The sequence below is a fragment of the Typopeltis vanoorti genome, chromosome 17 (genome assembly GCF_054136105.1).
Source record: "Typopeltis vanoorti isolate ZY-2024b chromosome 17, IOZ_Tvanoo_1.0, whole genome shotgun sequence".
In the NCBI taxonomy this organism is placed as follows: Eukaryota; Metazoa; Arthropoda; class Arachnida; order Uropygi; family Thelyphonidae; genus Typopeltis; species Typopeltis vanoorti.
The window spans coordinates 95767134-95779735 of NC_143565.1; the positions used below are offsets into that span (position 1 = coordinate 95767134).

The following is a 12602-nucleotide window of genomic DNA, read 5'->3' on the forward strand; positions in this document are numbered from 1 at the left end:
ATCCCTTAATTTTCCCATTACCAAAACACCTTTGTGGGCAGGTGATGAAAGATGATTTTTTTCTTCTGCAAACCGAGTCTTTTCTCACGAATTTTTTCGTTTAGTCTGGTTAAAAGATCTGAACAATATTCCCCAGTTATAGGTTTACCCTTTTCAAGATAATTAATAAACAAAATGCCATTAGAATCCCAAAACACTATGCTATGATGAAACCGACTTTGTGTTTTTTGGCACTGAACAACTGGCTTCTGTCAACTGTTTTGACTGCTGTTTGGATTCTGGTGTGTAATGGTAAATCCAAGTCTTATCCGTAGTAATAAATCGACGAACAAAATCAGTTTTATTCTTGTTAAAATGCTCCAAGCACTGTTGAGAGATTTTCATGCAAGTGCGTTTTTGATCTGCCGTGAACAAACGAGGCACCCATCTTACGCAAAGCTTTTTCATTTGCAATGCACAATATATCCTACACATTCTTTTGAAATGCCTATAGTCTCAGTAATTTCACGCACTTTGAATCGGCGGTCATCCAATACCATATCGTGCACTTGATCAATGATTTCTGGTGTTGTTACGCTTTTTGGACTTCCTTCACGTGGATCATCTTCAATGCTGGTACAGCCACGTTTAAACTTGGCAACCAATTTCTTAATTGTCGAAAATGAAGGAGAAGAGTGTCCATAAACTTTTATGAACTTCGAATGAATTTCTTTTGCCGTTAAACCGTTTACAAAGAATTTTATAACTGCATGATTCTCAATTTTATCCATTTCAAGGGATACAGACAACACTTTTGTTTCAGACAGCTGTATAAAACAAACTACTTGATAGAATGACTTGCAATTTCATATGGATGCTTATGACAGATGTGCCAACTCAGAAATAAAAATCTTGCCGATAGTGTTGCCATCTGTGGTCGAGGCCGAGACCTTTTCAGATCATCCTCATAAAGTAGTATCCACTTTTCATCACTGGTGACTACATGATTCAAAAATGGAGATTGAAACCTCTTGAGAATGAAGAGCAGTGAAGATGTTGATGCATGCTCTCTTTTTTTGTTGTCTGTTCAGTTCATGAGGAACCCACTTGCTGAGCTTAGACACTATTCCAAGTTCTTCCAAATGGTGATGGATGGTCAATGACGTTGAATTAAGATCTTTTGCTAAATCTTCAACAGTTGCATTGACATTTCTTGCAATAGCAGCTTCCAGTATATTATTATCGAGAGAGAGAGAGACAGATCACCCAGAGTGAAGGAAGTCTTTTAAGCTAATGTCCCCTTCTCAAAATTTTTGAACCATTGCTGGCACTTTTGCACATTCAAAACATTATCGTCATACATTTCTTGACTAATTTTACAGTAGTGTTAGTAGCATTGTTTCCTTTTTAGAACTCATAAAGCATGATGTGTCTAATGTGATCTTCACTGACCTCTAGTAATAAAGAGTTATTTAAACAAAAAGTATGTAGTATGATGTTCTTGCAAGGTGGAATTCTTTAGAAGGAGGCTACCTTAGCTTAGTGGTACTTGTAAAGCTTTAAATATTCGTGTTTAGACAAGCTGAGACATGTTTGAATTAGCACAGTATAAAAAGAGGACATTACTTTTGGGATGACCTGAAAATGACTAGTACATTTCCTGAACAGAAATCGAGCAAGTACTTACCATTATTATTAGTTTGCTGTTTTCTCCAAATTTTCTGAAAACATTCTTATATGTTGGGTAATCATTTCCTACAGTGCTGTTTAGATCTCCAACAAGAACCAACCTTTCCTTTTTCATTGTGTTAGCTGCCTTCTCTAATGAAAAATTTCTCCTTTACTTTCTTAGTAGGATCCTCTGTTGGGACCATAGGCAGAAATAAGTCTGAATGTCCAGTTCCTCATTCTGATATTACCCACATCACTCTACTTGATGTTGTCTGCCATTCAAGAAGATTATTCTCATATTCAGTGTTGAATATAACTTTCCTTCTTTATCTTGGACATTATTGCTTGAATATAACATCTTGTATTTGTTACTTAGAAGAATCTGACCTGTTGTTGTTGTTCTTCATTTCAGTATTATGTTAGTTTGGAACTCATCCAGTTTTCTACTGGATCCATTTCCTTTCTGTTGTTTCCTGTTTTGTCGATAATGCCACTCTTGAACTATTCCCCTTTGATTTGGAGTCATCTTATCTTTTGCTGTTTGTTCGAAAGATGAAGAATGGAAAGGGCTAGTACATTTGGGTGGACATTGGCAATCCATACTTACCTAAATCAATAGATAAGCCTGACAAGCTCTCAATATCTTGAAAATTGGACAAATTTTCAAGATAATTGAGGATATTGAAGATATTGAGATATTTTCAAGATACAAAGCCAAAACAATAAGAAAATTTCTACAGTGGAATGATCTTGGGTTTTACCAAAACAGAGATGATATTATCAAGGTTCTGCTGCAGAAACACAAACTCGCCTGTGTTTGTCTGCAGGAAACATATTTAAAACCCAGTAAGGATTCAACTATAAGGCACTTTACTGTTATTTGTAAGGACAGAATTGGAGATGGTCCTTTGCTTGGTGGATAACTACTCCAGCTATCAGTATGTCCAGCTTAATACTGCTCTGGAAGCAGTAGTAATGCTGACCTGGTTGACCGAGTGGTTAGCATAACTGCTCTCCATCCAAGAGGCTCTAGGTTCAAATCCTACTATTGGCATGGATGTTTATGATTATTCTATCAACTCTTTGTGGAAAGGGCTTCTGTGACCTCCCACTTCTAGCAGAAGGCTTCACTCCCAAAACCCAATAAGGTATGGTAGCGACCATACGGTGTCAAAATGATGACACATGTGAATAACTAAGTAAGCAGTAGCAATTAGTGCATTTTCGATTAATGCGCCTGTTTTAAAGAATGCATTAGCCTCACTAATCGAGGGATTGTTGTAATTTGTGCAGACTCATTGAGTTCTTTACAGATCATCTCATCTCATCTCATCTCTTGTGTATAATCCACATCCAGTGCTTTGCCATGTTCTACACCTGTGTTCTCTTTAATTTTGAAATTCAACACTGTGCTAGATTCCTGGCCATATTGGAATTAATGGAAATGAGATTGGATGCAGCTGCTAGATCAGCTCATACATTTTCCAGGTACTTTCAGTCCCATATACAGACTACAGATAGTTTATAAGATCAAAGTTAATAACTCAGTAGTAGTCATTGTAGCAGGAAGCAATGAGAAATGAATCACATGAGATTAAGCTGAAATTATGAACTTTGCATTAGCAGTTAAGTCGATTAAGGAACAGAAGAGAGGAAGTTGTTCTTGCTAGACTCCGCATAGATCACAGTCATCTTATGAGGGTGGTCTGAAAAGTTCTCGGCCTAGACCATAGATGACAATGTTATCGGCAAGATTTTTTTCCAAGTCGGTACATCTATCATAAGCATCCATGTGAAATTATAAGTCATTCTTAAGATTAGAAATATATACATGTTAACACAAAAATAATGTTTAATTTGCCAAATATTCCTTAAGAAACAACAGTCACCTCATCATTACCAAAGCTGACAAGGGGAAAGTGACAGTAATTATGGATTCTTCAAACTATAGAAGAAAACTTTCCCTTTTACTTTGAAATCGCTCAACATACCAAGAACTCAATTACGATCCAACCAATAGACAACTGAAGAAATTAAATTCCCTACTAGCTGAGGTCATAAGTTTGGATGTAGACACTATTGAAAGACAAAAAACTCATTTTGCAAGGCCTCCAAGGTTTTATGGTCTACCAAAAATACACAAGACAGCTATTCCTCTTCATCCTATAGTGGATGTTGATTCTCCTACTTATCGCATAGCCAAATATCTATCTAAATTATTGAAATCACACATTGGCAACTCATGCTCTTTTTTGAAAAACTCTTCTGATTTCTTAAATTGAAAAACATCACTTTACAACTTACAGATCTTATGGTTATCTTTGATATAAAATCTTTATATATGAATGTACTTCTCAAAGAGACTTTAGAATTACTTGCTGACATCTTCCCACAAGATATTATAAAGTTATTTGATTTCATAATGCATTCTGGATATTGCTTATGTCAAAACAAATTTTACAACCAAGTGGAAGGAACAGCCATGGGAAGTCCACTTTCTCCTGCTCTTGCCAACTTTTATTTAGAACATCTAGAAGTCCTGTTCTCATCTATATTCCCTCACCCGTCCTTTTGGGTTAGATATATAGACCACATCTTTGCTGTATGGCCTCACAACAGAGACTCCTTACCTTCCTTTTTAAGCAGTATCAATTCCTTACATCCTCGTATAAAGTTTACCATGGAGATTGAAAAAGACAAGTTATCTTTTTTAGACGTCCTTGTCATCCGTTCACCTTCTGGTATTCTTACAACAACAACAGTTTACAGAAAACCAACTTTCACAGGTCATTATATTCTCAAAGAATCTGCTCATCGTCCTTGTCAAAAAAACAGGAATCATAGAATGTTTAATCCGACGAGCCAAAACTAACTGTTCAACTTCTCATTTATTACAGGAAGAACTCTCAACTATCAAACATCACATGAAACTAAATGGCTTCTCTGAAAAGAGTACACAACATCTTTTCGATTCTTACAATCCAACACAGAACAGCAAAGATTCAATACGCCGAATTCCAATTCCTTACATTTCCGGGATTTCAGAACCAATTTCAAGAATTCTGAAGAAATATGATTTAACAGCCACTTATACTCCTATTAACAAATTATCCACCTATTTTCCTTCATCTAAAGATAAACGCTCCGCCTTTTTCTCTACCTGGTGTGTATCAAGTTCCTTGTAATTGTAATCTTTCCTACCTTGGACAAACTGGACATTCTATAGAAAAAAGAATTCAAGAGTATCAGTCATCAATTCAACACAACAAACCTGAGGAATCTGGATTAGCTCAGCATGGATTAGAAACAAGCCACAACATCCTTTGACCCAAGACTCTCCTCCTACACAGATGTCGCTACAAATTTGAACGTTTATTTAAAGAAATAAACGTTCAAATTTGGGGGCCTTGCTTCAACGTCCTAACTTGAATCGTAATGACCGCATATCTATATCAAAAATTTGGGAAAGTTTAATCAGGATAACACATTAAATTTTTTTTTTTTTGTAAATTTCCTATATTAGTCTAATGTTATTTTAGATTATTATATGAATTTCTGAATTAATATCTTTAATTATGACTTTAAAAATGTTTACTCTTCTAATACTTAGCGATATGACATCACGTGGCTCGTTCTATGTGTGAATGATCAATTGTTCGTATTCCACTTTGTTTTTTAAAACTATTCCTATGTAGCTACTGAAGATGGTCTGTAATCTTCAGATCGAAATATTTGGCAAATTAAACATTATTCTTGTGTTAATGTGTATATATATATATCTAATCATTATGTCACAAGTATCATTAAAAAATCAAATATAAGTCATTCTATCAAGTAGTTTGTTTTATACAGCTGTCTGAAACAAAAGTGTTGTCTGTATCCCTTGAAATGGATAAAATTGAGTATCATGTAGTTATAAAATTCTTTGTAAAAAAAGGTTTAACGACAAAAGAAATTCATTCGAAGTTCATAAAAGTTTATGGCCACTCTTCTCCTTCATTTCTGACAATTAAGAAATGCTCTGCCGAGTTTAAATGTAGCTGTACCAGCCTTGAAGATGATCCACGTGAAGGACGTCCAAAAAGTGTAACAACGCCAGAAATCATTGATCAAGTGCACGATATGGTATCGGATAACCGGCGAATCAAAGTGCATGAAATTACTGAGACTATAGGCATTTCAAAAGAACGTGTAGGATATCTTTTGCTTGAAGAATTGCAAATGAAAAAGCTTTGCACAAGATGGAGTGCCTTGCTTGCTCACAGCAGATCAAAAACGTACTCGCATGAAAATCTCTGAACAGTGCTTGGAGCATTTTAACAAGAATAAAACTGATTTTGTGCTTAGATTTATTACTATGGATGAGACTTGGATTCACCATTACACACCAGAATTCAAACAGCAGTCAAAACAGTGGACAGAAGACAGTTGTTCAGCACCAAAGAAGACAAAGTCGGTTCTATCAGCAAGAAAGGTCATGGCATCGGTGTTTTGGGATGCTAAAGGCATTTCGTTTATTAATTATCTGTGGTAAAACAATGTGGTAAATCTGTGGAAAATGGTAAAACAATAACGGGAATATTATATTGGACCTATGCGACGAAAGAAGAAATTTGAAATCTCATATTAATAGTGGTGACAATAGAGAATAGTATAAAAATATTTCCAAGATTATTAAAAAAGAAGTCAAACATGTTAGAAATCTATGGATACTAGATGAATGCAAAAACATAGAAGAGGACCTAAATAAAAATAATCCTAAAAATGCTTTTCAAATTATCAACAAATTAACCAAACCTGTTACTGCAATTAATTGGAGTATAGAAGAAGAAGAAAGATGGAACTCTTATCACGGATAACCAGAAAATAGTTGATAGATGGAAATGTTACGCAATCAAGCTTTTTCAAAAGGATCCCCCAACTGACTGATGATATTTTGGATGGAATTTTGCCAGGAGGTTCAGAGGAAGGAGATTACCCGATAATAAAAGAAGTCATTACAGCAGTTAGCTCCTCAAAAACAGAAAAATCACTGAGAATTAATGGTGTTACAATGGAAGTGATATGTTAAGGAGGTGACATCATCATAGACACCTTGCTAAATTTATTTTAGGATGTATGGAACACAGAGACGTGGCCTTCGGATTGGCAGGCTTCTGTACTTGTACCTATTCCTAAAAAGGAAAACAGTAATAAATGTAACAACTATAGAACAATAAGCCTTATTAGCCAGGCAAAATCCTGTTAAAAATATTATTGTTCAAGAATTGAAAAGAAAATAGAAAGCAGACTGTCAGATGAACAAGCAGGTTTCTGGAAGTCTAGAAGTACAATCGACCATATTTTTACAATAGTAGGTGAAAATACATAGAACATATCAAAATAATCTGTCACAACTTTTTAAACCTTCAAAAATGCTTTTGACTCAATATGCCACGAGCATTATGGAAATTTTAGAACATTATGGTATAGACAATAAAATCATTAGGATTATTAAATCTCTTTATTCCTCATCTGATATGAGAATTGAAATTAAAAATTACAGCAGTGAACCATTCTGGGCAGAATGAGGGGATAAGACAGGGATGCATCTTGTCCCCTCTTCTTTTTAATTGTTTTCTGGAATATGTCATGGATGAGGCTCTTTATGAATTTGACACTGTAATAGTAGTTGGTGGACTAAGAATAAACAACTTATGTTTTGCAGACGATATCAACCTTCTGGCAGAAAGTGAAGAAGAATTTCAAGAGATAACCAACTGTGTTTTCAGAACATTAAAAAAATATGGATTATACGTAAACCTGCAAAAAACAAAAACAATGATAACCTCAAAATCAGACATTGAACTCTTAAAGATACAAATTGATGATAAACAAATTTAGAACGTAAACGTTCACTTATCTAGGAAGAACGTTGAGTCAAGATGGTCGCTCAAAAACCGACATTAAATACCGAATTGCTAAGGCAACTCTGGCCCTACAGAAGTTAAAACCATTGTGGAGAGATAACAGAATAGCAATCACAGCCAGACTAAGACTAATTGACACTTTGGTGAATTTTATCCTCTTGTATGGTTGTGAGGCCTGGACTTTATTGAATGAAGATGAGAGGAGATTCCTGTCTTTTGAAATGAAAAACTTACAGAAGACTTTTGAGAATTCCCTATACCACTCACAACACAATGAAAATGTCCAAAAACTGATTGATTCAATAGATGGGAGAAAAAAGGAAAAATATTCTGACAGTCATCAGAAGAAGTCAGATGAAATGGTTCGGACACGTGGAGAGAGGGCTAATGGCATTCGAAAGCGAGCACTAGAAGGAATTGTTCTGGGATCAAGGGTTAGGGGCCAATCTCGATTAAAATGGACTGATAACATCAAAAAATGGACAAATTCCTCCCTTTCTCAGCTGACATCAAGAACAAGAGATCGAGATGATTGTAGGAGGCTAACAAAAAACATCATATATCAGCCATGAGTGACCCAACAGTCCATTACGCACTACGGGAGAGACTTGACTTATTGCTCTTTACACCTATAAGGTGCATGAGGCCACGAGTTTAGCGTGCCATCCTCTTCGGTCCAGTGCTGCTTCTCTTGCTTTACCCCAGTTTGACCATCCTAGTTTGTTTCATTCTTGGATTACCATCCTGCACCATGTCATTTTGGGTCTTCTCCTCTTCCTTTACCATCAGGTGTCCATGTCAATGCTATTCTTGTATGTTCTGATGTTGGCATTCTCAATACATGACCTATCCATGTCCATCTGTGTTTCTTTCTGTAGTAGGTTTGGTTTTGTTGTAAATTTCAATATTTGAGATTTTATTTGGCCAGTAAATTTTGAGAATTCTGCGAAGACATTTTGTTTGGAAGGCATCTATTTTATTTTCTTGTTGTTTGGTTAATTTCCATGATTCACTTCCATAAAATAATACAGATTTAACAGTTGAGTTAAAAATTTGCACCTTTAAGTTTGTTTTTATATTGGATGATTTCCAAATTTTGTGTAAAGTTTTAAATGTGTAGCAAGATTTTTTTATTCTTATTGCAATGTCTTCGTTGGTACCACCTTTCGTGTTGACAGTTGCTCTGAGGTAATTAAAAGTGTTTGTCACTTCTACTTGATTTCCATTTATAAAGATTGAGTCATTCTTTTTACTGTTGATTTTTAATATTTTGGTTTTCTTCTCATTGATGTGTAAGCCTATTTGTTTAGCACTTTCCTCTAACTTTGCTGTCTTAATTTTCATGTCTTCAAATCTAGATGATAGTAGTACAATGTCGTCAGCATAGTCCAAATCTTCTAATGTAGTGTCAATGTTCCATCTTATTCCAGTTTTCAGGTTTTTCAGGGCATGCTGCATTATCCAATCTATGACAATGATGAAAAGTGTTCCAGACATGACACAACCTTGCTTAACACCAGTTTTGATGTAAAAACTTTCAGAAGCTGCTCCATTTAATAGAATTTGTCCTTTACTTCCATCATACAAATCTTTTATAATATTTATTATTTTGTCAGGAAATCCATAAATTTTCAGGATTTTCCATAGACGTTCTCTCTATGTATGCTGTCGAAAGCTTTGGCAAAATCAATAAAACTGAGATACATAGTTGAATTTAGTTCAACACTGTTCAGTTATGTTTCTAAGAATAAAAATTTGATTCATTGTGCCTCTTCCATTTCTAAAGCCTGCTTGTTCTATTCTCAGAATTTTCTCAATGCTATTTTTTATTCTGCTTATTATGATTCTAGTGAAGATCTTTGATTGTACTGACAATAGGCTGATTCCTCTCCAATTGGTGCATTCTGTAAGATCACCTTTTTTTGGAATTTTGACTATTTGTGATTCTTTCCAGGTACTCGGAACCTTCTCAGATGCCCATATGATATTAAACAGTTTATACAGTATAGTTCCTGATGTTTTTAGGTCAGCTTTGAGCAGTTCAGCACTAATGTTATCATTTCCACTTGTTTTTCTATTCTTTTGGATCTTGATTGCTTCCATGATTTCTTGCACTGTGATCTCTCCCATGTTTACGAATTGATTTGGCATCTCTTCGAAAGGAGATTTAATATTTGGTTTTATAGAGTCATGTTTAACATTTAATAATTCTTCAAAGTACTCTTTCCATCTTTGTTGGACTTCTTGCTCTTGAGTTAGTAGTTGCCCATTTTTATCTTTAACCCTACATTCATTCATCTGATAAGTTCCTCCAAGTTGTCTTATAATTTTATAAACTTCTCCAAGATTTCCAGTATCATTCGCTCTCTGAGGATCCTCAGCCAACAGCTGATAGTAGTTTCTCTTGTCATTTTTGGCAGAGCACTTTACCATCTTATGTACTTCTTGGTATTGCTTCTGATATTCTCCATGTAATCTTTCTGATTTGCAGTTGTTTATTTTCTCTTTTATCTTCTTCCTTTCTTCAATTAGTTTTAATGTCTTTCCTGTAATCCATTCTTTGTGTGACTTCCCACTTGTCACTCCTAAAATATCTTCTGCAGTTTTATTGAAGGCTTCTTTACACTTTTCCCAGTTGGCTTCAGTCTTATTTTTCTCATAATTTTCATTTGATTCTTCCAAAACTGAGAATCTATTCTTCAGTTCATTGGTAAATTTCTCTTTTATTTTATTTTCGAATGTTATATTTAATTTTCTTATTCTTTTTTAGTTTTGAATTTCTTGCTAGCTTTAATTTAACTATTGCGGTTAGCAGAAATTGGTCTGAAGTATCAGCTTCTCTTTTAACCCTTACATCTTGTAATGTCCTTTTGAAAGTATTACATATAGCAATGTGATTGATCTGGTTTTTTTGTTTTTCCATCGGGGGAGATCCATGTTAGTTTGTGAATTTCCTTATGTTTAAAGATACTACCTCCTATAATGAGTTATTTAATTCACAGAAGGATGTAAAAAGTTCTCCATTTTCATTTTGCTCACCACTCGCTTCGTTTCCTATAGCATGTTCATCCTCCATCTTTCTTTTCCCTACTTAAGCATTCATGTTTCTCATCAAGATTAACAAGTTGTGTTTAGGGACTTGATCAATCACTTTTTGGAGTTGTTCATAGAATTGTGCTTTCTCCATTTCTTCGGCATCATTTGTGGGTGCATATACTTGTACGCTTGTCAATTTCATGAACCTGGAAAAAATCTAGTTTTAATTATTTGGTTATTTATTGGGTTCCATCAGACTTTTCCTTGCTTTATCACTGCAACTCTTTCTCATGTCTTTCATCATCTCCTGAATACAATATGCAATATTTGTCGGTTGTTCTTATCTCACCAAAACCTGTCCATCTTGTTTCAGCAATTCCTAAGATATCAAGACCGTGTTTGCTCATCTCGTTGACTATCTGCCTAGTTTTTCCAATTTGGTACATTATGCGAACGTTCCATGTTCCAATTTTAAGTTTAATTTTAGGGTGAGTGATGGACTTCATCCCCAAGTGAAGTTCCCTGAGGCTTTTCCCCACCTTCATCATAGATGTTGGCTCCCCTCTAAAGTCCTGTAAATATTCATCTGTTGGGAGACCATAGGTCTTAGCACTCTGCCCCAAGGGATTTCTTGCTTCACTCGAGGTTTCTGTAATCATGGTTTTTTTTATGAGGATGGGTGATTAGTCCTTCGCTCAACCTTCCTCTTTTAACCAGCATAGGGACGAGCATACACTCCACCTATGGCAGAGTTACTACGGGAGAGAAGAGAAATGAAAAAAATTGTGGAAAAGACCTGGTTTGCAGAAGAAAAAAATCATCTTTCATCAGGACAATGCACCTGCCCACAAAGGTGTTTTGGCAATAGGAAAATTAAGGGATCACTATGAATTGTTGGAACATCCATCCTATTCCCCAGATTTGGCTTCCTCTGACTTCTATTTCTTCCCCAAACTAAAACGCTTCCTTGCTGGTCAGCATGTTTCTTCAAATCAAGAGGTGATTGCAGCTGTAGATGGGTATTTTGCAGATCTTACTGAGAACCACTACAGTGACAGGATAATTACAGTGGAGCATCGCTGGAATAAATGTATTAGTCTTAAGGGAGATTATGTTGAAAAATAAAAATAATTGTGAAATTATAAATTCGTTTTTTGTAAATAGCATAATATTTACTAACTTATTTCTATTACATTTTTTATTATTATATTTATTCATTTGTCTCTTTTGCAGTTTTTTATTATGTTGTTTATTAATTTATCTCTTTATTATACTTTTTTATTATAATATTTACTGATTTATCTCTTTACTATGGTTTTTTATTACCATAAGTACTGCTGTAACCTTTAGTTTGGTGTAGTCGACTTTTACTGTCCTTTTACCAAAAAACCTCTAATCAACCAACCAGCCAACTGATTTTCATAATTTTTATCATTTTACTGCACATGATGTAATATCAGGTGTAAGGCAAATCATGTTCCACTACTTCCTTCAGTTCTAATTGCCTGATTTGCAATTAACTATGGACTATGTATTGTTTTGCATAATGTCCAGTTTATTCCATATTACTGTAGCATTTTGAATAGCTCTATTCTTAGTGTACAAAGTTTAAATACAGCTCATTGTTATATATCCATGATTTCTCATTTGTTTGTCTTAAAGTGAAAATCTGAATCCAACCTTAATTTTTGAGTTTTTGACCAAAATTTTTTGTTTTAATGATAAAAATCTAAATTTTTATAGTTTGTTTTATGATGATTTCATGTAAATGACATTAATTTAAGCTAATGTAACATTTCAAAATTTAAATGCTTATCCTAGATTTTTATATTAAAAAAAAAGGTTTAATTTTTGCAAAGTTATGATAGGTTGATATAGGGTATATTAAAGATTCATCCTTATTCATCATAGCCTAAGAAATAATACACTTTGAAAGCAAAAATTGACCAGAGAGCTTAAGAAAATACAATCCTCAGCATCAAAGTTGCTTTAGTTGTATTACTTAAG

General features: G+C 34.6%; 1 protein-coding gene across 5 annotated transcripts in view; it reads left to right on the forward strand.

The window, feature by feature from the left end:
- The window catches only part of Ars2 (arsenic resistance protein 2), a 394921-nt gene that overhangs the window by 47722 nt on the left and 334597 nt on the right, over positions 1-12602 (forward strand). The gene's annotated exons all lie outside the window — the stretch shown is intronic.